Genomic DNA, 27,584 nt, shown 5'->3' with positions numbered 1-27,584 from the left:
AAAAAAATGATATTTTGGTTTTGTGAACATGTAACTTTCTAACTCTGAGATTTATAAAATATGTTATCTCTACTTTATTCTATTTTATATCTCTCTATTTTATTCTAGAACATTACAGGGTTTTCCCCCCTAACTTTTAAATTCATTATGTCTTACACTCTTTGCAAGAAGTATGACATAAAGTGTTTCCAACCTCTGTATGAAATCATGTGTTCCTTCAGGTGTTTCCAGAAACCTCTCTTTGGGAATTTTTCAGTCTGCACCAATCTGGTCTTATGTCTTCAAACCCATCATTATCTGGGACTTTCTTCATTGTTTCCTGGGTTGATTGCACTATTCATGGATGCCCAGGTCTTTTTTTGTTTTTGTTTTTTCCTCCCTTTTGCTATCCCATTTCCTTTTTGTCCCCCATCCATCTCTGGCTGTTTTAGTAGAATTTGGACACTTTTGAATTTTGTGAATCGGGGCAAGTTATGTGAACTCACTGACCCTCAGATTTCTCATCTGTGAGGGAAACGTCTTCTCTCCAAGGAGATGGAGGGTGCCTAGGACTGTGGCTGGCACATGGCAGGAACTCAAAAGTAACAGCCCGCCCAGGGCTGAACACTGAGGTGGACTAACACGGTGCTCAAGCACAGGTCCTCCTTTCTGCCCCCACCCCCAGGCCTGCACCTCCTCAGGACAGGGACGCTTTCCATCCAGTACACTCAAAGGATTCTCTAGTCTTTCTGGTGTGAATGCATTCAAGGTGTCTCCAGGAATCAAAACAGTTCCCGAAGTTTAAAAAAAGGGGGGGTGCATTTAGGGTGCCTGGGTGGCTCAGAGGGTTAAGCCTCTGCCTTAGGCTCAGGTCATGGTCTCTGGGTCCTGGGATCGAGCCCTGCGCAAGCTTTCTACTCAATGGGGAGCCTGCTTCCCCCTCTCTCTCTGCCTGCCTCTCTGCCTACTTGTGATTTCTGTCTGTCAAACAAGTAAATAAAATCTTTTTTAAAAAAAAAGCATTTATTATGGAATTTCTCGAACATACACAAAACTAGAAGGAATGGCATAATAAACCTTCAAGGAGGGATGCCTGGGTGGCTCAGTGGGTTAAGCTGCTGCCTTCAGCTCAGGTCATGATCCCAGCGCCCTGGGATCAAGTCCCACATCGGGCTTCTTGCTCGGCAGGGAGCCTGCTTCTCCCTCTGCCTCTGCTGCCACTTTGCCTGCCTGTACTCACCTGCTCTCTCTCTCTCTCTGACAAATAAATAAATAAAATCTTAAAAAAAAAAAAAAAAAAAACAACCTTCAAGGACCCAACTCTGGCTGGTATCACTTCAGGGACAAATTTATGTCATCTCTACCTCCATGCATTCCCTACCTACCACTCTCCATAACTGTAGGATCATTTCAAACCAACCACAAATCATTTCATTGAATAAATAGTTCAGTGGATATCTCCAAAAGATAATAAGCCCACATATATGCACAATACCATAATCACACCTAAAAATTAAAAATAATTTTATTATTTTTTTATTGATAACGTTCACCGTTTCCTGATTATATCATCTTAAATAGTTGGTTTGTTCCAGTCTGGATACAAACCAAATCCACATGTAGCACTTGGTTGCTATGTCTTTTCAGTCTAAAGTTTCGCTCTCCAGGGGCACCTGGGTGGCTCCATCGGCTCAGCATCTGACTCTTGATTTCGGCTCAGATCATGATCTCATGGTTGTGAGACTGAACCCCGTGGCTGACTCCATAAAAGGCAGAGTCTGCTTGAGATTTTCTCTCGCCTTTCCCGCCTCTTGCTCCTTCCCCCACATGTATGTGCTTGTGTGTGCTCTCCCTCTCTCTCTCTCAAATAAACAAATCTTTAAAATAAATAAATAAATCATTAAAATAAAGAAATAACAAACTTTCCTTCTTCACCTTTTTCTTCCTTCTGCAATTTGTTTGTTTTTCCCTTGCAAGTCTGGTCCTATTATCTAGCGTTAGCCACATTCTGGCGTTTGCGGATTGCAACTTCAGGATGTCATAAACTCCGTGGCTGGTTCTTTGGGGCCTGTGGTCCAGCAGGGACATTGAGTGCTCTGATAGGAGAGGGTCACTGGTTTGAGGACACGGGCAGGGCGCTTGTTTCTTCTGCCCCTCTCTGCATCAGCGTCCTGACCAGGCTTGCCACCAAAGCCGGCGGGCCATTCTCAGCATGTGGGACTCTAGAGAACAGAGTGGCTAGTGACCAGGTGGAGTATGGGAAGAAAGTTTTAAATCAAGTTAAGGAAGAAGCTTCTTATAGCGGCCGAATAGAATTTGAACCAGGCAATAATAAAAATTCAGATGTCAGAATGACTTTACAGTTCAAGGAAGTTGTCTTATTCAACCCCCTGGGATCCTATGGCCTAGGGATTATGAAATCTTTTACAGAGAAAAAGACAAGCTTAGAGAAGGAGAGCAGCATGGCCAGTCTCACAAACTGAGGGGCGGAACCAGAAGTTTTCTGCCCTCTGAAGACATTCCAGCAGGGCCTAAACCGCAGGTTGACAGAGGCATCCAAGAGGAAATTCAGATACCAGACCGTGGAACTCCCTTCTTACGCTGTCCCGATGCCAGAAGTTTCCATCCATCCACCCACTTTTCCTGGACCATCCACCAGCCATCCAACGAGAGGACACTATAACCTAGGGGCTGAGCAGCGGCTCCTGAGAGGCCTAGTGAGAGACTCATCAGAATTAGCCAGGCGAGGTGGAGAAGGTGAAGGGTGGGGAAGAGGAAGAGAGAGCATCGGAGCAGGGCCACTGCAGGAGCTCAGGCCTGGAATCCAGGGAGAGCGAGAGTGTGGGAGGAGCAGCAAGTGTCCCCGAATGGCTGCGGCAGAGGGTGAGAAGGGCAGGGATGGCTTTAGACCTTGGAGGCCCCAAGGCGCTGTTACCCTCCATGGCCCCACCCCACCTCCCATCGGGGCTATGAAAAGTCACCCACACTGCATGTTTAATATGAGCAATATGCAGCGGGTAACAGTTGAGGCCAGCTGCAAAGACAGTTGACAGAATGTTACATTTTTTTAAAAAGATTTTATTTATTTATTTGAGAGAGAGAGAAAGTATGAGAAGGGGAAGGGTCAGAGGGAGCAGCAGACTCCCCACCGAGCAGGCAGCCCGAGGCGAGGCGGGACTTGATCCCGGGATTCCAGGATCATGACCTGAGCCTAAGGCAGTCGCTGAACCAACTGAGCCACCCAGGCGCCCCAGAATGTTACATTTTGCAGACATTTCATTTCGCATGTATTAAACTTGGCAGCTTTTTTGTTTTAGAATTTGGGGAGAATGTATACCTATCTAGAAAGAGAGAAATCTTTCTGTAGCTACATCTCGAATACCTAATTGATACATCAGTCCCGCCAAGTGGGTTCCTGAGAGAAAGGAGCCTAGAAACACCAGGAAGCTGCCATCCAAGTGGGTCTTGGCTGTTCTTCAGGGAGGCTGGCCCGAGAAGCCTTAAGGGTTTTAAGCAGGGGCTGGTGGGCACACCAGGAGGGCATTAGTGGGGGGGTCTGGAGGCAGTGAGCCCAGAGAGGAGGCCCTGCAGGGGACAAGATTAGAGAGAGACACAGATTACCAAGAATACCGTACCTCTGCTCCCAGCTGGCATTCATCTGCATGCCTGACGATCTCCCCACCCCCTTCTCCAGCCGGGTCCTAGGTCAGATGCCTGGGGCCCCAGGATTCAAGGTTGAGCACCTGGCAGCCGAGGGAAGCCCTGAGTCCTCTAGAGGGCGTCGCAGGACCACTTTTCCAGGGTTGGGGCCCGATGCCCTTGCCAGGGCTGCAAGCAGACAGGGGCTGAGAACAGCAGTTAGGCTGGGCTGGAAGCCAGAACCTGGGGAGGTCCCAGTCCAGCCAAGAGAGAAGGAGGGCTCAGCCTTCTGGAGCCAGGCCGAGACACAAGCTTGACAGAAGAAAAGACCCTAAGGCATCCCGAGACTGGCAGCTTCTCAGGACCGGAGTGAAAATCAGAGGCTAAGCCCCAGCCTCATCTTACCTGAGAGGAAGCCGAGGCCAGGGAGTGGTAGAGGCCACCCAGGGCCCAGGCAGGTCTTACAGACCGACCTGGACTGGAGGCCCTCTCTGGCCTGGCGATTGCCCTCCTTTGGTTACATACGTGGCTCAGTGCCTTACAGCGGCCAGAGACATTGCCAACAAGGCCAATACGTATAACACTGTGCTAAGCATTTCCTGTGTGTTACCCACTTTCCTCTCGTGTCTTCCCTGCAAGCTGGGTCATATCACCCCCATTTTCCCCACAGGGACACGGATAACCTGAAGGCTAAGGCCTTGCCTTGCCTAGAGTCACAGAGCTGCACTTAACAGAACCAGGGACCCCCGAAGCCTCTCTGTGACTCATCCGCAGCACTCAGTTGTAGGTTTGAGAGGAAAACAGCAATGCCACTTTACTGTCCTTTCTAAGAAGATGTCACCGTATTCAACGCCATGATGTACTAGAGATGGAAAATGGATTCATATGCTATCCAAATTTTCAGTAGGGATGTTCTAGTTAATTGATACTTAGCAAGGAAGTTAAGGACATCTCTTGCCCCCAAGCACTCCAGCTCCGTGGTTAATGGAGACCTTGCCATGCTAGCCAAGTGACTTCGGAGTTCAAAACAGGGTGAAGTGCCCTTGGCAGTTGCCCAAGTCCTAACACCTAAATTCTCACCTTTGGGCAAGAGGAACCCCTAGAGATCAGCACTTCAACGGCACCAGAGCTCCGAGAAGGCTCTGACCAGGCCGGAGGCATGGACTGATTGACAAAACGGACACCAGAACCTTTGATGTCTGAAGACCAGACTCTTCACCTTCAGGCTAGGTTGCAAACTAGTAAAAGAAAGGACTGTTACAGTCATGCAAATCCACATTTGCTTTCCCACTTCCCAGGACAAGTGATCAGAAAAGGCAAAACAAAAGATCTAGGAGAATGGCCAAGTCAAGCACACAGACTAGAATTTTGACTTTGTTGACTTCGAATTTTGAAGGCAATTGAAGGATCCATGGGTCCACATCAGAGGGGCCCCTCAGCATTAATTCAGCAAATACTGAAACTGTGGGCACCAGGAAGACCACAGTGACCAGGATGTTCAAGGTCTCAGCTCCCGAGTTGACTTTCTAAGAACGAGAGCGACTTGGGGCTGGGGGATGGGGGGTGGTGAACAGGATATAGAAAAGAGTGTTGAGTGCTGTGAAGACATTTGAACTGCATCGTCTTCATCTGATGAAAGGGAGGTGGAGGGGACTCTTTAGGAGTCAGAGCTGGGAAACTGGAATAGAGATCGGAATAAAGAAAAAAAGAAAGTCATGCTGAGAGGAAAGCGCTCCAGGCAGAGAGAAAGACAAGTACAGAGACCCTGGGGCCAGAAGGAAGCTTGGCATGCTGCGCTCCCAACAAATTAAATGCGAGCCACGTGTGTAAATGTCCTGGCAGCTGCATTCTTAAAACATGAAAAGAAACAGGTAAAATTAATTTTAATATATGCTATTTAACTCAATAGCCAAAATAGGTTGTGTTTTTTTTTTAAAGATTTTATTTATTTGACACAGAGAGAGAGATCACAAGCAGGCAGAGAGGCAGGCAGAGAGAGAGAGAGAGGGAAGCAGGCTCCCGGCCAAGCAGAGAGCCCGATGCGGGGCTCGATCCCAGGACCCTGAGATCATGACCTGAGCCAAAGGCAGAGGCCTTAACCCACTGAGCCACCCAGGCGCCCCAAGAGGTGTTTTTTTTTTTAAAGATTTATTTATTGGGGCATCTGAGTGGCTCAGTCTGTTGAGTCTGCCTTCGGCTCAGACCATGATCTGGGTTCGAGTCCCACAACGGGCTTCCTGCTTGACAGGAATCAGCTTCTTCCTCTGAACCTCCCCCCTCTCATTCTCTCTCTCTCTCTCTCAGATAAATAAACTCTTTTTAAAAAAGATTTGTTACTTATTTGAGAGAGAGAAAAAAAATGCAAGTGGGGGGAGGGGCAGATGGAGAGGAAGAGGGAATTACCAAGCAGACTCCCTGCTGAGCAAGGACCCAACTGAGGTCTAGAGCCCAAGACCCTGAGATCATGACCTGAGCTGAAATCAAGAGTCAGGAGCTCAGCCGACTGAGCCACCCAGGTGCCCCTGCCAAAAAGATTATTAATAAGGTATTTACATTCTCTTGTTCATACTAAGTCTCTGAAATCTGGGGCAGATTAGGAGCACAGCTCAGGTGCTCAGTGACATGGGTACCTAGTAGCTAGTATTGGACAGGTCAGTGGGCGGTAACAGGAGCTTAGGGAGCGCTTCAAGCCCGGGATCCGAACTGAGGGGTCCTGAGAATCCCTGCCAAAGGCCCGGTTGGCCTCTTTGCGGCAGTTGCCTCCTGGCACAGGTCGGTGCACACAAAGGGGAAAGCCCCCAGCTCTCCTCTCCTGGGAGGCTCCTTCTCTGCCCCCCACCCCCCACCCCAGTCTGGTTTGGAGGAAGCCAACACCTGGACACATGGGAAAGCAGCGTGGCTGGCCCCGGGCCTGCAGCCACCTCCCGAGGCCCACTGGGCCAGGCTTCATTCCAGATGCCAGGGTCCGCCCAGGTAAGGTGGGGCTTGTCCTCCAGCCGCCCAGCCACGCCCCTTGGACTCGGTTTTGGTTTTCGGGTACAGACAGGTCTACATTCCTCTGAAGAAGGCTTCTCCCTCCAGGCCTCATCAAAGCCGGCGAAATCAACAAGAACCGTGAGCCAGGACATCGGCCTGCAGTTCCTGCGACCGCCACCAGGGGCACGAGCTGATAAGGCCGGTACCAGCAGCTCCCCAGCCCCCAAAGCGCAAGGCCTCCCCTCTGTCCCTACCTGGACCCCAAGCTGGCTAGCCCAGCGGATACCCCACTTCCCACCCCGCTGTTCCTCCCACCAGTCTCACCCCTAACCTAGCCAGTCCGTGTCTGCAGGGGTGACCTAGGTCCCTTAATTTTCCAGGTCTCGGGCCCTTGCCAAGGTGGTGGCTAGGGTGCCGCTGGGAACAGGCCTGCCTTAGGAAGAGGGAGCGTAGATGTGCGTCAGAAGGTCCTTATGTTTGGCGTGGTGATAGGTGGAGACAAACAATGGTGAATCCAAAGTCTGTGCATTCCAAGCTGGAGCCAGGTACAAAAAAGATCCCACTGTTCAGATGTTTTCACCCCTGGGGCTGAAATAACAGCAGAGGCCTGACTCCCCACGTGGTGTCTGTGGCCAGAATAGGACCCGCAATAATCATGGCTTAGATTGGGGAAGGGCCTTTCCCATTCTGTGGTGCAACATCCTCGTCATGGCAACAATGGCTTCTACGAGCTGCTGGAAATGCACCCATGAAGGCCTTGCCTCTGCCCTTCCCACATTTCTGGGCACCCCGGGGTGTTCCTGAAACACAGTGTGGTAACGCCTTGATGACTGGGTGCGAGACCCTACGGGGACCTGGCTGACCCTACAAGACAAGAGACTAGCCCAACTACTTCATCACGTCCGGGGGACCTTCCCTCGGACGAGTGTCAGGCAGAGAGAGGATGTTTGGGGTGGGCTTCCTGGTAGGGTGGGGCAGTCATGTTCATATTTCTAGAAAGACCTGGGTTGCTTGTGACCATGCTCTTGTAGGAAAGCAGTCAGCTTTAGGAGGAGCTTACGTCAAATGGCCCTCGTACAGAGAACAAGGCTGGCTCTCAGAGGTCCTCACAACCTGACATTTCCAAGGAGGAGGATGAGGCCCAATGACTAGTCGTACATGGTCTGGAGAGATTCCAGTTAGGAAGATGAAAAAGCCAGTCTGGGGATGAGACGAGCCCACGGAGGGGTGGGTCAATAAACAGGAAAGTCAAAGAAGTCAATCTGGAAGGGGCCTGCGTGAGTGGAGGGTTTGGACAGGATACCTGCCTCATCTACGTACCTCGGTTCCTCCGGAGCCCGAGCCCTCACTCGTATGTACTTTCAGGGTGTGTCTTCCTCGCAGTAAGCCCCCGGGGCAGGTACAAATCTATAATCTCAAGTCCAAATTCCAGAGAGCTCCCCCACAAACAAAAATACTTTTTTAGCATATTTGATGGTAAAAGTTAATCTGAAACAACCGTGTCTTCATCCAACTCCGTGTGAATATTTATCCTTTTGCTGCAAAAATCATCACCTGTTCAATTTGGGGAGTGCCTTTCAGACTCCTGTGGGGTGTTATATAATACACAATATGGGCTGCGTGTTGTCTGTCTAAAACCTGGAAAAGGGGGCGCCTGGGTGGCTCAGTAGGTTAAAGCCTCTGCCTTCAGCTCAGGTCATGATCCCAGGGTCCTGGGATTGAGCCCCACATCAGGCTCTCTGCTTGTTGGGGAGCCTGCCTCTCTGCCTCTCTCTGCCTGCCTCTCTGCCTACTTGTGATCTCTGTCTGTCAAATAAATAAAATTAAATTTAAAAAAATAAAAATAAAATAAAATAAAACCTGAAAAAGGCTGAATTCTGAGACACGTGGTTCGGATGGTTTTGAGGTAGGAGAAGGTGATCCTGGATTATTCCCATTTTCCAAGTGAGAAAACTGCAACTGAGCAAGAGAAGCAAATTGTCTTGGACCCCAGAGGTGCCAAAGCAAAGTGGAGGACTCCAGCCCTGGTCTGGTCTCCAGTAAGGGACTGTGACTTCATGACACTGAGCAGAGGCTGAGCCTGGATGACAGTGAGATGGCCTAATGGAAGAGAAGACTGTGTGGGTCATTTACGGCACTGATGAAAAGGCCAACTCATGGAGAATAGCCCTGGGAGGCAGAAAGAACCACTATTCCCCTGAGCGGTGCTGTCTGTAGAAAGCTAGGACCTAAGCTTGGGGGCAGCTCTGAGATCTGAATCCAGGGATCCATGGCTCCTTAGTAAGCTATTCTGTTTCTCTGTGCATTAGTTTCTTCTTTGGTGATATGGAGATAGTAGTAATATCTGCTTCCTAGAGTTGGGTGCATACATTGAATAAAATATGTTTGATGGGACGCCTGGGTGGCTCAGTTGGTTAAGCAGCTGCCTTCGGCTCAGGTCATGATCCCAGCGTCCTGGGATCGAGTCCCGCATCGGGCTCCTTGCTCCGCAGGGAGCCTGCTTCTCCCTCTGACTCTGCCTTCCACTCTGTCTGCCTGTGCTTGCTCGCGCTTGCTCGCTCTCTGACAAATAAATAAATAAAATCTTAAAAAAAAAAATATGTTTGAAAGAACTTAGCCTGGTTCCCTGGGACCTAGTAAGCACTCAGCAAATGTTAACTGTTACTCTTGTTCTCAAAGAGGGGCAAGCATGCCTTCTGGAGAGTTCCAAAGCTCAGTGTGGATGTGATTAATCATTTTTGGATTGCCAATTTTGCTTGTTTTCAAGCAATTTGAATCATCCTTTTGTTCCCATGAAAACTGTCATAGAATGAGACTATTTGACACCACTGGACCCTTGAAAATGGTTGAGATGGTCAATTTTATGCTCTATGTATTTCACGAAAATCAAAAAATAAAATTAAAAGAAAACTGGCAGGCCCATGGGTGGCTCAGTGGGTTAAGCGTCTGCCTTCAGCTCAGGTCATGATCCCAGGGTCTTGGGATTGAGCCCCGCCTTGGGCTCCCTGCTCAGCGGGGGTTTACTTCTCCCTCTCCCTCTACCCCTCCCACTGCTCATGCTCTCTCCCTCTCTTTCTCTCTCTCAAATAAATTTTTTAAAAGTTTTTTTTTAAAGCAACATCTGAGTGAGGACATTTTCACTAGATAGTGGTTCTCTAACTTACTCATGCATCCGAGTGCCCTGGAGGACTTGGTAAAATTCAGACTGCTGGTTTCCTTGTCCAGTGTTTTTGATTGAGCAGGTCAAGGGTAAGGCCCAAGCATTGGTATACCCAGCAGGCTCCCCGGTGCTGCAGCTGCTGTGGCACTTTGAGAACCACTGAGCTAGATCAAGAAGAACAGCAAGGACATGCCAGGCGGCAGGGGAAGCAGAGCAGGGACCGGAGGGGTGATAAGCAACAGATGCTTGAGAGAGTGAAGAGCAAATCTGTGAGGCTCGAGCACGGTGGGTTGCCAGGTGCAGATGATGATGGGCTCAAGTGCCAAGCCTCGAGTTTGGACTTGATCCCGGAAGTGAAGGGCAGCCAAAGGAGGTTTTCTTGAGGAGGGAAGAACACGAGCAGATTGGCACTTCAGCAAGATCGCTTCGGAGGGCAGGTGGAGCAGGGAGGAGGGGGAGGCGGAGGGATGAGTTAGGACGCTGTCACAGTCAGCCTGCCGGATCCCACTGGCCTTGGACTTACTGGGAACCAGGGTCCCGGCAGTGGGAAGTCATCAGAAGTCTCGACGAGCCGCAGTCCCTATAAAAATAGCCACAGGAACAAGCACTCAGCTGGCCGTCTGCAGTAAGCATCCTCGCCTCCAGTCCTCCTGACGGCCTGTGGTTAGATGCCACCGTGGCAGCTCAGAGTTCTGGAACCTGCCTCAGGGGTAGGACAGCCAGAAGCAAATGCAAAGGTGAAGCCCATTCTCTTTCTGCCACTGCACATTTCCCCATGTCCAGGCTCCTTAGGAGCTTGCCTCATTCCTCCAGGGGCTTGGTGGCTGTGTGTGTTGGGAGGGTGTTGTGTTGTAAGTGCTGGATGCGGTGATGGAGTTGCCTGCCAAACCCTCCTGTCCCGGTTGCAAAAAGGTAAAGGGTCTTCTTGCAATTCCTTCTGGGATTGGAGGGAGCGAGGGAGGGAGAACTCTGCTGGGCATTGGGTTTATCCCCCGGAGCAGTAAGTCAGGCACTGGGGGAGAAGGCTGTCGCCCTGCCCTCCCGCTCCACTGACATAACTTGGAAGAAGTCTCCGAAGGTCCCAGGTCAGTGGGTGAAAGCGCTGAGCCAGACCTGCCAGCGACTCAGGGACAATGAGAACAATGAGAAGAGCTCACTTGTCAGGTAGAAAGTGGATTTGTTTCCCCCATGGATTTAACTTAGTTAGGAACCAGGCCCAGAGGGAGAGGCAGAAGAATCAAAGAGGAAAGGATGACCTGGAGTTAGAAAAGCTGGGTTCAGGGGCGCCTGGGTGGCTCAGTGGGTTGAGCCGCTGCCTTCGGCTCAGGTCATGATCTCAGGGTCCTGGGATCGAGTCCCACATCGGGCTCTCTGCTCAGCAGCGAGCCTGCTTCCTCCTCTCTCTCTCTCTCTGCCTGCCTCTCTGCCTACTTGTGATCTCTCTCTAAAAAAAAAAAAAAAGAAAAGCTGGGTTCAGGAGTCCCAGCTGCCCCTTGCTGCTGGCTGTGTGACCTTGGGCAAGTCCCTTCCCCTCTCTGGGCTTCAGTTCTTTCAACCAGTAAAACTTTGTAGAGAGATGAGATTAACTCTAAGCTCCCTTCCCGCCTTGACACTGTATGCTTTTTCTTTTCAATATACCCAAGTGTGACTTTTCCAGGAAAATGTCAGACATTTCAAAGGGCAAGCTTCTGTGTTTGCCAGACATCCTTTGTCACTCTTGAGCTGGTCTTGCCTACCTTCATGTCCAGGGGATTTTTCTACGATGTATGCATTTTCTAATTTCTCCAGCTATATTTCCTTGTTTGCATTGGTTGACTGTTGCAGAAACAGGGCACTGTTTTTTTAAGCAAATATGCAGTCCCATGCCAACAGGAATATCCTGTTTACAAGAGCCTTCTTTTACAAGGTACCAGCTGTTTGAAAACATTTGTGTATTGCCACATCAGAATAATCTCCTGATAAGCAATTATTTTTTTCTAGTAATATAATTTTCTTTAATGTCATCATACGGTAGGGTAGAGCTCCTTAAAAAGTAAATATCCAATGTGATTACCATGATAACCTGGTTTCTTCCTCGTCTTCTCTTTCAATATGCTAGGGTCGCCCCATAAAATACTGCGGACTGAGTGGCTTACACAACAGAGACGGCTTTTCTCATAGTTCTGGAGACTAGAAGTCTGAAATCCAAGTGTTGGCGAGGCTGGTTCCTTCTGAGGGCCTTGGGGAGAATGTGTTCCATGTCTCTTGCCTTGTTTCTGGTGTCTTGCTAGCAATCTTTGACATTCTTTGGCTTGTGGAAGCATCACCCATCGCTGCCTTCATGTTTCTATGACACTGTCCCTGGATGTGAGTCTGTGTCTAAATTCTCCCATTTTAGGAAAATGACAGCCATGTTGGATTGGGGCCCATCCTACTCTAGTAGGACCTAATTTAACTTAAGCTTCCAATGATGGAAAGAGTCATTCGCTGTAACTGACCCCGAGCTGCTCTGAAATCCTTCATGGTGTTGGTACTGGCCGCACTTTCCATGGGCTGCTCCTAGCCATTGACAGAGTGTGGCAGGCATACCAAGGAAGCCCTGATCCTGGGAGACACTGGGCTCCACTGCGAGGTGTCACTGGCGCAAGGTCTCCCCAAAGACCTTGCTGAACCTACCTGAGACTGCATGGCAGTCTAGGATGCTTCAGCCCAACTTTCTCCCTTGTCCCCTTCACTTGGGGCCATACTTGCAGCCACCCTTGTTCTGCCTCTTGAGATGACTCCACAGACCACTCTGTTCCCCTTCCAACCCCTCGAGCTCCCCAGCCTTCCCTGGCTCCCTGTAGGTTTTCCCTCCCGGCTGTTTCTCTTAAGAAAATCCCTCCATGTTTAATCCCATCTTCCACTGGTGAGGACCTGGACTAACACGAGAGATGACTAAGAGTTCGTGTCTTCAAAACCACAATGACATACTATCTCACAGCCATCCAAATGGCTGACATAAAAAACAAAAATAGAAAATAACAAGGGCTCAGGGGGTTCTGAAGCAATTAGAACCTTTTCGCACTGTTAGTAAGAATGTAAAATCGGTGTAGCCATTATGGCAAACAGTATGGCGGTTCTTCAAAAAATTATTTACCATATGACCCAAAAATACCGGCTCTGGATATATACTTAAAAGAACTGAAATCTGGGGCGCCTGGGTGGCTCAGTGGGAGCCTTCGGCTCAGGTCATGATCTCAGGGTCCTGGGATCGAGTCCCGCATCAGGCTCTCTGCTCAGCAGGGAGCCTGCTTCCCTCTCTCTCTCTGCCTGCCTCTCCATATACTTGTGATTTCTCTCTGTCAAATAAATACATAAAATCTTAAAAAAAAAAGAACTGAAATCAGATTTCAAATAGATACTGTGCATCCACGTTCATGGCATTACTAATCATGGTAGCCAAAAGATGGGCACAACCTAAGTGCCTAACAACAGATGAGTGGATAAGCAAAATATGGAATATATGTATTGGAATATTATTCAGCCTTAAAAAGGGAAGGGAATTGTGACATATGGACAACATGGGTGAATCTGGGGACATTATGCTAAGTAAAATCAGCCAGCCACAAAAAAGAAAAAGACTGTGTGATTCCACTTGTTTGGGGTAGTGAAAGTAATGAAAGTCCTGGGAACAGAAAGTGAAATGGTGGTTACAAGGGGCTGGGAGGGAGGGGGAAACGGGGAGTTCATGTCTGATAGGTATAGAGTGTCGGAATGAGAATACAAAGATGTTCTGGAGATGGTGAGTTGTGGTGACTGCATGACAGCGTGAATGTCCCTTAATGCCTCTGAACTGGACACGTCAACATGGTTCAGATGGGACATTTTATGTTGTGTGTATTTCATCACAATTAAAGATAAAGAACAAAAAAATCCTTACCCCTTTGAGAGTGCAAGATGGAAGTTGGGAGATAAGGGGCGGCAAAGTTGAGTACAGAGAGCCCTGAGCTTGACGTCAGGGAACCCCGGCTCTGATCAAGTTATAGGTTCAGAGAGTCTCAGCTCCTGGTGGACACAGGCTTCAGGAAATGTGACTGCCAGGCTACTAGACCCTCCCCCCGCCCCCTGAGTCCTCTCAAATGACTGCCCACACTCCTCTAGCAGCTGCCTCCCCCCTCCCCCCGCCAGCACCATTGAACACTGCGGCTTGCTAGAGAGTTCTGCTGAATGTGGAGCTTAAGGGTGCATCCTCAGTCCTGGGTCCATTCCTCGGCAGCCCTGGGGACAACTCTGCTCTCCTTCCAAGCTGTGTCCCCCACTACTCCTTCAGCCTAACCTCACCCTACAGGGAGGCCCTTTAAAGATTCCCCCACACCCGTCTATGGGCAGAAACACCCAAACACCAAATCCCGCTGAAAAGTGCTTAGAAGACCCAGATGAAAAGTTCTGGGAAGCCTCAAGCAGAGCGCTTATTCTTTAAAAGACCTAAATGGTCTGAAGTCTTCTGGTTACTAGTTTATATACCGCTTTAAAATCACGAATGTCCTAATTTGGGGCTTGAGCTCATGATCCTGAGATCAAGACTTGTACTCTCTACTGACAGAGCCAGCTAGGCTCCCCTAAAGCCTCCTAATCTTTTCACTGTTGGGATGGTCCTCATTCACACTCATTTCAGGGAGCTTTATGATTCACCAGACAGCTGGTAGTGAATTGGAAAACATGTTTATAGTGCTGCCTTATTGCTTCATAAACTTTTTTTTTTTTTTTTTAAGGTGAGAGAAAGACAGAAAACAGCAGTGACTCTTAGCAAGGAGGTTCCCCCTGAATGAACCATTGTGACTGTTTAAATGCATCCTTTTGGCCTGCCCTGGCTATACCAGGAAGGCATTAGATGTAAAAAATAACGAGGCTTTTCTGTCTGAAAGTATTCATTTTTAAAGAGAAAATATGGACTTGAGCACCGGCCAGAGGAGTTTGGCCAAATATTCAGCAGACAGAAAAGAAGAAAATACTTTTGATTTTAATACTTTCTTTTTTGCCTCTCATCTTCAAACTGTAGTTATGGAAAATCATTAGGGGCTTAGGCTTGTTGTTAAGGTTCAGATCCTAACTCAACTGTATCCCTCAGGCAAGCTATAGAATCTCTACGTGCCTCAGTTTCCTATTCTGTAAACTGGGAATAAAAATAGTGACGCCTTCATAAGTGACTCCTTTATGAGGGTGTGAATACTAGCCACAGCTAGAAATTACTGCACATTTTCTATGTGCCAGGGATTGTGCTAAGTCTTTTATATACGTTGACTCACTTAATCCTCAAGCCCAGGATGATCTAATTCCAGAGCGTATGACCCTAACGACAACATGATACCACATTGTGTTAATTGTGGAATGCATGTAAAAAAAAGTAAGCCTGGCCTCAGTAAATATTCAGTGATCATGGCATGATCCCTCTGTCTTAGGGGTGTGGACCAGTAGTTCAGAGATGAAAAAACTTTCTAAAATCACACCACCATGAGATGGGGTAGAGCTGGGGCTTGGCAGTGGATATTTCCTCCCTGAACCCAAGCAAAGTGCAGTGGTGCAGAGGAGACTGGCCATGAAGCAGGGAAGTGAGGCTTTGAGCTGTACTTTGAGAGAAGAAAGGAGGTGGAGGAGGGGCTGGGAAGGCGCTCTGGGCATGGTCAAAGTCCTGGAGCCCACGACGTGCAGGGCAAATCCGCATTCTGGGAAGGGCACAGGGAGGGTGGCCATGGCAGGGGTGGCGGGAGCAAGGCTGGAGAGATTCTGGGCCAGGTCTCAGCCAGCTCTGAATGTCAGGCCATGAATACACTTCACCAGCTCCCAAACGTTCTGAAACATTCGAGCGATCTCCTTCGTGGTATATACTTGAGATGAAGCCCTAATCATATGTACCAGAAAATACACAGAGAATGTTCACGATAGCATTGGAAATAATGGCAAACAACTGGAAACAAGCATAATGTGCATCAGTGGGTGAATGGATGAATGAATGAACCAATGAATGTATATTTACACAATGTTATACAATTCAGAAGTGAGCATGAGTGAATTATGGCCACGTTCAATTACATGGAACTAATGAGTAAAGAAAGCAAGATGCATAAGATTTCACAGAGTATTCCTTTTTATGAAGCTCAAAACAAGTAAAACAAAATAAACCCAATAGGGTGTCTGGGAGGCTCAGTTGATTAAGCTGCTGCCTTTGGCTCAGGTCGTTTTCCTAGGGTCCTGGGATCAAGCCCCACATTGGGCTCTCTGCTCAGTGGAGAGCCTGCTTCTCCCTCTCCCTCTGCCTGCTGCTCTGCCTACTTGTTCTCTCTATCTCTGTGTCAAATAAAAATAAAACCTTTAAAAATTTTTAAAAATTATTTAAAATAAACCCAATAATAGATTTGTTCCATTCTACATACATTTGGAGCAAAGCCATTAAGTCATAAATGGAATAACCAATGGAAAGTTGAGGAAAGTGGCCATAGAGATGGTCTGTGAGGGTCTTCAAGGGGAGGAGTTGAGAGAGGTAGACGCATTAGTACTAGGAATGGTCCAGTTCTTGAGCTGATTTGTGGCTTAAGGATATTCATTTTTTAAAGATTTTATTTATTTATTTGACAGAGATCACAAGCAGGCAGAGAGGCAGGCAGTGGTGGGGGGTGGGGGAGGGGAACAGGCTCCCTGCTGAGCAGAGAGCTCAATGTGGGACTCGATCCCAGGACTCTAAGACTATGACCTGAGCTGAAGGCAGATGCCTAACCCACTGAGCCACCCAGGAGCCCCAAGGGTATTCATTTCTTCAAATTACATTTCATAATTTACATACGTAGTATATAGATCTTGCCTCTTAATACTATTAGTACTTTTAACAAGAAAAGGCAGAAAGGCCTAATGGAAATGCTGAGATAAATTAAATGAGGGAACTCTAAATCAGAGCCATTTGTAACCCTTGAGAATGCAAGCTTCAGGGCAGTGGTGTTCTCCCTCAAAGCTCTTCTATCTATTGTAATGCCTTTCCAATCTTGCATTCACTCAACAACCATTCTCAGAGTCCCTACACTGTGCCAGGGATTTGGAGATAAAGCGTCCGCCCTTGATCTGGAGGAGCCCAGAGTTGGGAGGATGTGAATGGTAGGGACCCACAGAGTTGTGGCGCCAGGGCTGGCTCGTCTGGCCCCCAGAGGGTGGCCCCCAGGGCATGCTTCGGAGGAAAGCCACGACTGGCGGGCAGGGAGCAGCTTTCATTACTGGCCTGGATGTCATCCTCTGGGCAGGCCTCCTTGGTCCCTCTCGGCATCAGGTATCGTCACGTTGTTCCCCCTCGGTGGTCTGACTTGCTGACGCATGGCCAGCACACACACCCTGGTCCTCCTCCAGCCCCCAGACCCCACACAGGACTCGGCCAGGCAGTGGTGGCTGGCCGTCATCGTGAGCTGATGTTGACTGTGCATTTATGTACAGCTTTGAGGGTTGGCGTCAAATATTCTGCTTGCCACTGGGGCCAGAACCCGGACTCTAGGCCTCAGGACAGCTCAGGACAAAGCTGAGCCTCTCAGCGCCCATCTGATCCTCTCCCCAAATGCAATTTAAAAACACCTCTGAAAAATAAAGACATTACATTTTTCTGGGGAATCGTGTCTACGATGAGTAATAAAGTAGCATTCCATTTCTTTCATCTTAAAACAATGTCTTTCTCATCGGTTTGCAGGCTTCCCAGGATTCGGGGCTACATCGGGGAATTCCTGCAGTACCCTACGTGTCGTGAGTCGTGGTCCTCCTAGCTCAGCATGGAAGTCCTTCGTCACGCTTGGGTTCTGCCTGCTGAAATAGATGCTTGTCCAGGCCCGAGACACGTCCTTCCTCTCCATGTCACCAGGGCCCAGCTCAGCAGTGCAACTCAAGCAAGAACTGGTGAGTGTGTGTCCTAATTGTCTTTTCTGAGCTGCTTGTATTTGCTGGATCTCAAAGAGGCCTCAAAACCGCATTCTGTAAGCAGGGTGTGTGCACACACGCATAGATGCACGAACATGCAATCCGGTTATTCTAGTTACACAGCATCACACTGAAAACCCCAGAGCACCAGGCTGTCCTCATTTAGGAGTTTAAAAATAACAACCCCTTCCATTCATTGAGAAGTGTTTACGGTTTCCAAAACGCTCCCACAGCCATTCACTCAGGTCAGAACTCATGGCAACCATGGGAGGTAAGTGGGGATCCCTCCCTGGTCCCATTTTATGGATGGGAACACTTGGACTCAGAGGGGAAAAAGGGATCTGGCCAAACGCAGACAGAACAAGGTCTCCCAGACCCGAGTTCAGAGACTCTTTGGCACACGGCGACAGGCTGTGTAGACTCAGCTGGAGTCCAGTGCTACCTGATGCTTGGTTCCTGTCAGGATAAATGCAGACATGACCTTGAAATGTTCTGGAGCCCTGGCTTGTCATTAAGGTTCTGTTTAGGTCAGAAGCTCTTTCCTGCATGAACTGGAGATGAGAACGTCACAGTAAAAAGCCTCGCCTTGTGCCTGCTCTTCTGGAATGGCTCAGAGCCCCCGCCACTCAGTTTCAGGCTGCATTAGGTGGCTGTGTGTCTTGCCTCCTGGAAATCACCTCCTGGTCCTCCTCCAGGAAACCCTGGACCGAGCTGGGGCCAGAAGCTGGATGGGAATCAGAAAGGCTTCTGGAGGGGCGCCTGGGTGGCTCAGTGGGTTAAGCCGCTGCCTTCGGCTCAGGTCATGAGCCCAGGGTCCTGGGATGGAGTCCCACATCAGGATCTCTGCTCAGCAGGGAGCCTGCTTCCCCCTCTCTCTCTGCTTGCCTCCCTGCCTACTTGTAATCTCTCTCTCTGTCAAATAAATAAATAAAATCTTAAAAAAAAAATAAAAAGAAAAAGAAAGGCTTCTGGAGGAATGAAAGCCTCGGCTGGGTCTTCAAGCCTGAAGAGGCAGGAGCGGGACACGCGGTGGGGCGGGTTCAGAGGCAGAGAGGTGAGCTGGGGAGCAGGCAGGGGAAAGGCATTGGGACAGAAAAAGAGCTTGTGTAAAGATACACTTCGAGGGGTGCCTGGGTGGCTCAGTGGTTTGGGCTGCTGCCTTCGGCTCGGGTCATGATCTCAGGGTCCTGGGATCGAGCCCCGCATCGGGCTCCCTGCTCCGCAGGAAGCCTGCTTCCCTCTCTCTCTCTCTCTCTCTCTGCCTGCCTCTCTGCCTACTTGTGATCTCTGTCTGTCAAATAAATAAATAAAATCTTTAAAAAAAAAAAAAAGATACACTTTGAGCCTTTCGCACCACCTTCACAATTTTTACCACTACCTGTACAGTATTCAGGTGACATTTTTAATTGACAATTTCTAAACTTAGATCCATTCTTTTAAAAACCACACACTGGGAGTTCTTGGGTGGCTCAGTCAGATAAGCATCTGCCTTCAGCTCAAGTCAAGATTCCGAGCATCGAGTCCCGTGTCAGACTCCGTGCTCAACGGAGAGTCTACTTTCCCTCTCCCTCAGCCCCTCACTCCCCACCCCATCGTGCTCTCTATCACTCTCTCTCAAATAAGTAAATTAAATCTTTTTAAAAACCACACACTGTATCATGGGGTTGCTTGCCGGTTTCTTTTCTCCTAATACCCATTAAAACAAATACCTATATTCAAGTGAAAAACAGTGATCTCTTTATCCCTCTAAAATCATCCAGTGTCTTCAGGTAGAACAGGTACGGATTTGGCCAACAGGGAACAAAGGCATGGCTCTGAGACCGAGCGGGGAGGGCAGTGGAGAAAGCCTTGTGGAGCTGAGAAAATTGTGACAGGAGGCTGGAGCGCTGAATGGCAGCCCGACTTGAAAGGGCTTGTATGCCCCAACTCAGAAGCTGGGCTGGATCATCCCCGAGTCAGGAATGGGAAAACAGTGAGTGTTTTATGAGCAACTCCTAAGGAAGGTTCCACTTCCTTCTTGGGGTTCAGGTTGTCCTTTGAAGGTCATATTTTTAAAGGAGTTCCATAAATCTCAACGATCAGGAAACCTTGAGGAGGTGATCTCTAACAGAGAAGGAGGCTTAGAGTCAGGCCACCTCCCCAACAGTTCAGTGACTTTGGGCAGGCCATAGAACCTCTCAAAACCTCAAGCATTCTGTCTATAAACTGGGCACAGGCCTACGTGCCTGGGGCAGGACCTGCAGGTTGCAGGCCACCGGCCTCCTTGCCCAGTTCCCTCCAGATCAGTTTTCTCAACCTTGGCATTATTGACAATTTGGGCCTGATAATTCTTTGTGGTAAGGATCTGTCTTTAGTGATGTGGAACGTTTAGCAGCATCCCTCGTCTCTGCCGAGTAGATGGCAGGAGCATCTTCCCAGTTATGACAACCAAAAGTCTCCAGAAATTGCCAAATTTCTGCCCCATGGAGGAGCACAGTGTTAACCAGACTTATCTTTGAAGAGGTGGACTGTCAGACAGGTCCTGGCAGCCTCAGCAGTGTGGCTCGGGATGGGCCCAGGAGAGTAAGTAGGGGTTTCTCACAGATGGGCCCATATCTCCCAAGTCCAGAACCCCAGATGGAAACGAATAGTCAGTGAAGGTGTTGTTTTGTCATTGACTTTCTTACTGAAAGGGTGACTCATTGATTCCTTATATAATGTCCTCAGGGAAAGACACCCCAGAGAGCATCACGGGCTCCAATCACTCAAAGGTATGACTCTATGCTTCCTTGCTTGGGCCTGTCCTCATGAGAAAGCAGAAGACAGGAAGAGAAACGACCACTGGGCTTAGAGCAACTATGGGAATGATCAGAATAACTACCCAACAAGGCAGAGGACTTACACACACTCCAGGTCCCAGAACCTGGCCAGCCTGTTCTTTGACTCATAAAAATAATTACAGTAATAACATCACTTGAGCATCTACTGTATACCCTTGTACACACTTACCTAAGCCTCACAATAATACATTATTCCTGCTTGATACATGAGGAACTTGAAGCTCCATGGGATCTGGAAATTTACATGACATTGCTCAACTATTAGATAGAAGACAGCAAGTGAACCGTGTAGATAGGAGGGTTAAGTCCAGCTCTATCTAATTCCAAACCCTCTGTTATCTCTCTTGTGTTGGGCTACAAGTTCTCCTTCTTAGTGGTGCCGTGAGAAGGAAGACAGCTGTGAAATTGTGAGGGTTTTGAAGAACCGCTGTCATTGACATCCTAACTGTTGAGTTGGGTGCCAGAGCTTAAAGCCACATGCACATAAAACCGGAAGAAGCTGCCTCTGATATTTTCAACCTTGTAAAATTAAGCGCAGGTCCAGAAAACCACACAGAGAGACAGCTTGGTGAATGATTATAAGGCACACATCTTTTTTTTATTTTAATATTTTTTATTTAAGAGAACTTAAAACCTTCGCAGAAGTAGATGGAGTGGGATCGTAACGAACACTCATGGACCTATCAAGCAACCCCAAGAATCACTACCCTATGGCCAGTCACGTCCCTGCCATACCACCATCTTCTGACCGCTCTCCTGTGTTATTGTAAGACAAATCCCAGACATCATTCTCTCCTGATAAGCACAATCCCTCTGCCATCTGTGTTGCTGGTACGCGAGGCCTTAGAAATTGTATTTCATTTTTATCAAGGCTCTAATGAGGCACACACCTTCTTAAATTCCACCAGTCAAGAAACAGAACTTTGAGGGGTGCCTGGGTGGCTCAGTCGGTTAAGCATCCAGCTCTTGGTTTTGACTCAGGTCATGATCTCAGGTCATGGGAGAGAGCCCCAAGTTCTGCTCCTTTGGGCTCAGCGAGGAGACTGCTTGAAAGATTCTGTCCCTCTGTCCTTCTCCCCCAACTTCCCTTCCCCATGCACATGCTCTCCCTCTCTCTCTCTCTCTAATAAATCTTTAAAAGAAAAAAAAAAAAAGACCTTTGCTATCCCCCAGAAGCTCTCTACATGCCTTATCCTAGTCACAGCCCTGACCTTCCCTCTAAAAATAGCCACTTGCTTGAATTTATCATCTAATTAGGCATATTTAAACACTATAATAATTTTTCTTTTTTAAAAAACTTGATATATCTCTTAGGTTTATTTCCCTCTGTGGGTTTCCCCTTCATCCTTTTCCTTTCCCTGCACTTTATATTTTGAAGAACTCGAGAGAATGAGCTGTGGTTTCTCACACTCTGAATTTTCTGGTTGCATTACACACTCTTGGTGCAGCTCAACATCTCCCTCCATCCCCTGTATTCCTTGCAAATTGGTAGCTGGCCCCAAAGTCTTTGTCAGACACAGAAGTGATCTCTTTGGCAATCTTATAGAGGACACTGCATTCTTTCATCAGGGAACACATAATGTCTGGTTTTCATGTCTTTTTTGATGTTAGCAGCCACTGATGCTCAATGCCCATGTCTATTAACCCACCACGGGTTGCAAATAGTGATATTCTAATTCTAGCATTTCATTTTCATACTTTATTTGGAAAATCTTCTTTAAAAAAGATTTTATTTAAAGAGGTCACAAGTAGGCAGAGAGGCAGGGAGGGTCGGGGGGAAGCAAGCTCCCTGCTGAGCAGGGAGCCCGACTCGGGCCTCAATCCCAGGACCCCAAGATTATGATCTGAGCCAAAAGCAGAGGCTTTAGCCCACTGAGCCACCCAGGTGCCCTTTATTTGGAAAATCTTATAAGGAGACAGTTTTCTTCATCTGGTATTTGGTTGCACGGTGATGTGGTTTACCCAGCACATCTGATTCTGGAGGGGAAGTAGGTACCTTTTTGTATAACAGGCTGATTTTGCCCAGCCTGCCTGTATATTTCCCCATCTTCCCACACTTTAATTTCTTCTGTTGTGACTTCAAGTTCAACCTGTCCATTAGCTAAATCCTCCTATCATTTTCTATGTGCTCAATCTGTCTCCTCTCATATCAATATCCTTCAAGCAGCCTGGGCTACAGCTGCTATCCTGGTTCACTCCTGACTTTTACAGCCGTGCTGTGGGAAGGCATTTTTACTCACTTTATCCATGACTTCAGCTCCTCTGATTCCTTGGCTCGCTGGTGGCCGGCTTCCAGCCCCAGCCTGCAGGGAACCTGTCCCAGCAAGGTACCAACAACCTCTGTCAAGGGAAATTCATGCAAAATGTGTTTGGCCATGAGGACCTCTCCCCTGTCAAGGGGGAGGGGCACAGGAAGGTTATTTGAATAGGGTCCTGCATCACGAGTGGTCTCAAACATAGGTTTCTGATATAATCTCCAAATAAGGATAATAATGTGCAGGCATTGCTGTTGATGTGTTTGTATGTTCAGGGCATTGATCTGCTAACTATGATCGTTCTCCTCCTCTTTTGGCACTACTTCTTCTTCTTCTTTTTTTTTTTTTTTAATTTATTTGAGAGAGAAAGAGATCACAAGTAGGCAGAGCGGCAGGCAGAGAGGGAGAGAGGAGGAAGCAGGCTCCCTGCTGAGCAGAGAGCCTGATGAGGGGCTCGATCCCAGGACCCTGGGATCATGACCTGAGCTGAAGGCAGAGACCTTAACCCACTGAGCCACCTAGGTGCCCCAACTTCTCCATTTTTTTAAATAAACTAGGACCTCAAAAATGAGAATGACCTCAGCCCTGGTCTCCAAAAAGCCCTGTGGGGACCATCTGGGAGGCTTAGGTGAGGTGACCGTGGGGAGAGCATGGAGTCACGTGAGCTGAAGGGAAGGCCCTAGACCCAGACTGTTAGTCCTGTCTTCTGCTTCCTGGGCTACCAACTTATTCTTAATCTCACAGGGTTATTGAGAATATCCAAAGGATGGTGAAATCATTCACGCAGGAGAACTTTTTAAGGGACATATATTATTCAAAAAAGCCACCCAGGATCTCTACCAGCATGTTTTCTTTAACAAAATCGGAATCAACTCCAAAGACACTGCCTGAAGGAAGGATCCAAGGAGTGTTTCATAGTGTCTGCTGCACAGACACACGTTTCTGGATGTGTGCGCTGGTTGTGATGCAAAGTGTATTCCCTACCACAGGCCACCTTTTTTTAGAGTTTGAAAAACGGTGCATGCCTTGTTAGGCCCCTTTACCACGTCTCCCTGGAGAATGGGGATTGATATCCTCATTTAGAAATGAACCGATTGAAGCTTCCAGAAGATACATGATCTCAGATTTATATGCATGTTTTAGACCAAAAGCCTTGGAAATCTTCTCCAACTTCCTAAACTTAAGAATCACCTGGGGGCACCTTTTACATGCTAGTTCCTAGTCCCTCTGCAGAGATCCTGATGGGGGGCAGTGGTCCTGAATGGACATTTGTAACAAGCCCCCTCTGTGATCTGATCCTGGCCATCCTGCCATGCTGCACCTTGCTGCTTTGGAACAGTGATCCAGAAGTTTTGCCTGACCCGCTGTGGGGCTGAAAAATAACCACTTGAACTCTAATTTCTGCCTACTATCATGTCATTCTTTAATAATACCCATGCATTTTATAATGTACGTGCTGTGTTAGTACAACAGCTCATGGATACAGTTTACAAATACCCTATGGGCGTGTACTACACCTATGGCCCCGTGTACCCTTGACTATGTATGAATGCACATAGGGGCTTCCAATGTAAATGCAAGTTTGGGTATGTAATGGGGAGGGGGCATTAACACTTGCACCTGTTGGGGAACAATGAGAAGAGGAAGGAGATTGAGGCTTTGGGCTGTAGTCATCACCGTGTGCATGCTGTTTTCACGAAGATGCCTGTTACTCGTTCAGCTCATGGCAGAGCTGGTCCTGTAGAGGTACACAGAATGCAGGGATAATGGCGCTGGCGTTCTGCAATGCCGGGGCGGGCGAGGTGGTCAAGAACACGCATGGAATTTGCAGTTGGCCAGTGTTGAGGTCGGACTGGAGTTCTAGGGAGGACTAGCCATGACCCCCAGGCCCTCAGCTCCCTTCTCTGTAAATGAAAGTAGTAGCAGTCCTGATCTCCAAGGGTTGCTGGGGTACTCAAATGAGCTCACAGCAGCCAGTAACACCTATAGGGCCCCTGACACTGTACAAAGTACTTTACATGGCTTTCCCATCCACACTGCTCCCCATTTTACAAACAGGAAACCAAGGGAGAGGGGGGTTGACTTCTTTGCTCCAGGCCACAGCTGGTACGTGACAGATCCAGTACTGAGATCCAGGCTAACTCTAGAAGCCACATTCAGCCATGCTCTTCTGTAGTGTCTCCCTAACAGGCCGTCTTGGATGCTCTGCACCATACTTGGGTCGGAGTCAGCGTTCAAGAAAAGGTTATTGTTGCTCGTACTCTTACTACTCTTCCTACAGGTCCTATTGTCAGGTGCTTGCTGTATTCCGGTGCAGCTCCTTCCATACCCATTACCTCATGGAGTCTTTGCAGGAAACTGGCCAAGGGCATATCATTAACCCTGACTTATGGGAAGGAAAGTGAGGATCAGAAAATTTGCTCATAAGAGCTTCCTTGGAAGACTTCTCATCTGCTTTTGTGCCAGAGATTTATTCTTTTTAAAAATATGTATATATTTTTTTATTGTATTTATTTGACAGAGAGAGACACAGTGAGAAAGGGTACAGAAGCAGGGAGAATGGGAGAGGGAGAAGCAGGCTCTCCACTGAGCAGGGAGCCCGACGTGGGGCTCAATCCCAGGACCCTGAGATCATGACCTGAGCCAAAGGCAGATGCTTAGCGACTGAGCCACCCAGGTGCCCCTGCCAGATCTTATGAAATGTGGATGATCCCATTTAAAAACTTCTGGTAAATAATACTCATACTAATAATAACAAATAAATAAATAAATAAAAGCTTCTGGTGAGGGGACCTGAATGGACAGCATCATTTCTGTCAGTCTCTAGAAATCAGCTCCATCCTCTCTTCAGCGAGGGATGGTTCTTTCTGAGCCAAACGGGATTAAGATGGTCCATCTGTTATTTGTCCAGAGGAGGTCTGAATTCCCAGGAAGAGGAAACTTGGAATGAATTGTCAGCCAACACTTGTACCGATCGTGAAAATGCCCAGCGAGTTTGTTGGAAATGAAGAAACAGGCAGAACAATGATGTAAAAATGTAAGTGTTTGGGAAGATAAGATACAGAATGGTAGGGCGCCTGGGTGGCTCAGTGGGTTAAGCCGCTGCCTTTGGCTCAGGTCATGATCTCAGGGTCCTGGGATCGAGTCCCACATCCGGCTCTCTGCTCAGCGGGGAGCCTGCTTCCTCCTCTCTCTCTCTCTGCCTGCCTCTCTGCCTACTTGTGATCTCTCTCTGTCAAATAAATAAATAAAATCTTTAAAAAAAAAAAAAAAAGATACAGAATGGTAAATGTGGTAACGAATGCCGACATATTTCTTTCCTCACGTGTATCTGTTTTTTTTTTTTTTAAGATTTTTTTTTATTTATTTATTTGACAGAGAGAGATCAGAAGTAGGCAGAGAGGCAGGCAGAGAGAGAGGAGGAAGCAGGTTCCCTGCTGAGCAGAGAGCCCGATGTGGGACTCGATCCCAGGACCCTGAGATCATGACCTGAGCCGAAGGCAGCAGCTTAACCCACTGAGCCACCCAGGCGCCCATGTATCTGGTTTTGAAACATATTGCTTATAACACATCCAGGGGTTTCCTTTTCATTGCAGGTTCAGTCTGCAGAGTTCCTGCTAAGAGCTCCCAAAGCCTTTCCTAGGACTGAAATGAGCTCCATTTTAATCCTTCTGTAGTGATCCCATTATTTTTACAGCTGTTTCTACAATCACATATAGGATTTATATGCAAGATCTGGTTCCTTTTTTAGTTTTTAGGTACGTATGTACTGACCCTGGAAGCTTAGTAAACTCCACGAAGCGCAGGGCCCACGTTGGCGTGTGGTGGAGAAATGGTGTCAGTGACACCGGACTTCGAAGACAGATGTCTCTGGACCAAAGGCAGGCTCGACCACATGCTGGCTGTGTGACCAGTTAATTCGGTCATACCTGGCAGCTGTTCATAGCAGAACTAGAAGACACTGCATAGAAGCCCATCCGGTGACCGGCTTGCAGAGGAGCTGCATACTCCTGCAAAGTCAGGACTTTACAATGGAGTATTTGCTTGCAAACCTTTATTCCAGAACCTCATCTGTTTGCTTTAGAGCACTCCCGTTAGCTGGGAAAAGATTAACAAAATAGTCAGGAGGTTCGTGTCCTTTACTGGGTTCTCTATTTTTAAATTTTTACTTGGAAATCATTTCCAACTTACAGAAAGTTGCAAAAAAAAAAAAAAAAGTACAAATCACCTCATTCACCCTTTACCCAGATTCACCTACTGTTAAGATGTGACTATTTAAGAGTGAGTTACATGCATCATGGTTTTGTTCCTCTACGGACACTCAGCTCCATTCAACCTCAGTGACTGACTCCATAGATTTCCACTGATACAGGACTTTTGTCTTCTGTACCATCCATATTCCAAGTGGTGTCAGTCAATGTGTAAGAGGTTTTGACTGTATGGAGTCTTGTCTCAAGGCACCAGATTTGGTCCTTAGGGTGCCACAACTCGCAGCCATGGTGAGTACAATTAATTTGGATTCTTTTCTGCTTGCAGGGTAAGTTATTGGAATTGGATAAAAGAAAAATGAATTTTTGGATGTCTTAGACCCTAAGGGCAGGGAGCAAATCGGGGGAGGAACCAGAGCCAGAAACCACCAAATATCTGGGGCCCGAAAAGCTTCATTCCTAAGAGCTCTTCTAAGAGATGGCATTGTCAGCGTTCGTGACTGAACCTCAGCTTGCATTCCTCTTCCTAACACCCGAGAAATTTGACCCAGTTAATAATAATACTGATAAAAACAGGTGACACTTAGGGCATGCTTGCTATGAGGCAGACACGATATTCAACACCTTTATGCAGTGTCCCATT

At 47.9% G+C, this 27,584-nt stretch overlaps 1 long non-coding RNA gene across 2 annotated transcripts; it reads left to right on the top strand.

Annotated features, from left to right (window-relative positions):
- The first annotated feature begins 10,383 nt into the window (after positions 1 to 10,383).
- Positions 10,384 to 25,798, top strand: LOC116570729. 2 transcript variants are annotated; one of them, XR_004277540.1, is made up of 3 exons: positions 10,384 to 10,491; positions 17,436 to 17,638; positions 25,645 to 25,798. It is a non-coding gene; the product is annotated as an uncharacterized LOC116570729 (long non-coding RNA). The 2 variants fall into 2 exon arrangements; XR_004277541.1 differs by having other exon boundaries at positions 10,384 to 10,666.
- Positions 25,799 to 27,584: the final 1,786 nt, after the last annotated feature.

This window comes from Mustela erminea, chromosome 12, assembly GCF_009829155.1.
Source record: "Mustela erminea isolate mMusErm1 chromosome 12, mMusErm1.Pri, whole genome shotgun sequence".
NCBI lineage: Eukaryota > Metazoa > Chordata > Mammalia > Carnivora > Mustelidae > Mustela > Mustela erminea.
The sequence above is the reverse complement of the archived record's forward strand: the minus strand, read 5'-3'. Positions and strand labels throughout refer to the sequence as shown.